The following is a 1,308-nucleotide window of genomic DNA, read 5'->3' as shown; positions in this document are numbered from 1 at the left end:
AAATTTTTTTTATACCTCAAAACATGTATAATAAAGCCTCAAATTTCATTTTCCATGATCCATTGAATAGTTTCCAAGAAAAAAATTCCCAAAAAAACGTTCATTTTTCAGTGCGCCTGGGTAGTATAACCCCTTAACCCCGGATCTACAATAGAGTTTTAAGCCCTAAGTCATAAGAAATGGATGAATCACAGTCAATTATTCCCCTCGAATTCGACTGTAATTGGTCGAATTCTTATAGCTTAAAGCTTAAAACACCTATAGATCCGGACTATGTTTATGCAGTGGATAGCGCATCCACTGCTTTGTCATCTGCTAGTCACATGACCTAAATTGACCGAACGGACCTCTGCATGAATGACTGCTCGTATCGCATTGGTTCGTATCTATCAATAGAATTTTTGATGCTTATTACGCATCTGTAAGGGCCACTGTCACCAAGCTCAGTTAACTTAACTGGCCAGTTACTCCGGATCTACAATAGATGTTTTAAGCTTTAAGTCGTAAGAAATTAGTCGCAAGCGTTGTGATCCAATCAACATCAATCTAGTTCAACTCTGATTGGAACACAACAGTTGCGACACGCTTGCGACGCTGCGATGCGACTAATGTAGAATCAGCTTTATTCACACTGGACGCAGCAAGCGTCAAGCAGCGGAGCAGCAGCAACCAACCAGCAAAGCGATATTGTTTACGCCACTGTAAATATCGCCTCATGAGTGTATTCAGTGGGTGCATTCAGTACCATGACCGCTCACTAAGCGCTCAGTGAGCTCCTGAATCTGTTTGGTCTATGTTTTTAGTTCTAACGGAATATGCCAATAAGATGTAAGCGCTTACTGAGCGCTCAATGGCTGCGTTCAGCAGACTCAACAGTTTTGCAACCGTTTCATGATTGTCTGCTGAGATAGGACCATTCTTCTAAATCTAAAAGTATGATCCAATCAGCGCGAAGGAAACTTCCAACAGTTGCAAAACAAACGTTCTGCTGAACGCAGCCAATGAGCGATTGTAGTGTTGAATGCACCCAGTACTACAACCGCTCACTGGCTACGTTTACACCGCGCTTAGTTCGCGACCTATACGAACGATAGGTGTCTTTGTTTAACCTACAGGATAAACAAGGACATCTATTGTATAGGCCGCGGCCTAAATGCATGGTGTAAACGTAGCCACTGAACGCTCAGCGAGCTCTTGCATCTGAATGACATATTCCGTTAGAACTAAATATATAGACCAAACGGATACAAGAGCTCACTGAGCGCTCATGCTCATAGCGGCCATGGTACTGAATGCACCCATTGGCTG

This window comes from Mycetomoellerius zeteki, unplaced genomic scaffold (genome assembly GCF_001594055.1).
Source record: "Mycetomoellerius zeteki isolate Tzet28-1 unplaced genomic scaffold, Tzet1.0 scaffold82, whole genome shotgun sequence".
Classification (NCBI taxonomy): domain Eukaryota; kingdom Metazoa; phylum Arthropoda; class Insecta; order Hymenoptera; family Formicidae; genus Mycetomoellerius; species Mycetomoellerius zeteki.
Note: the sequence above shows the minus strand (reverse complement) of the source record.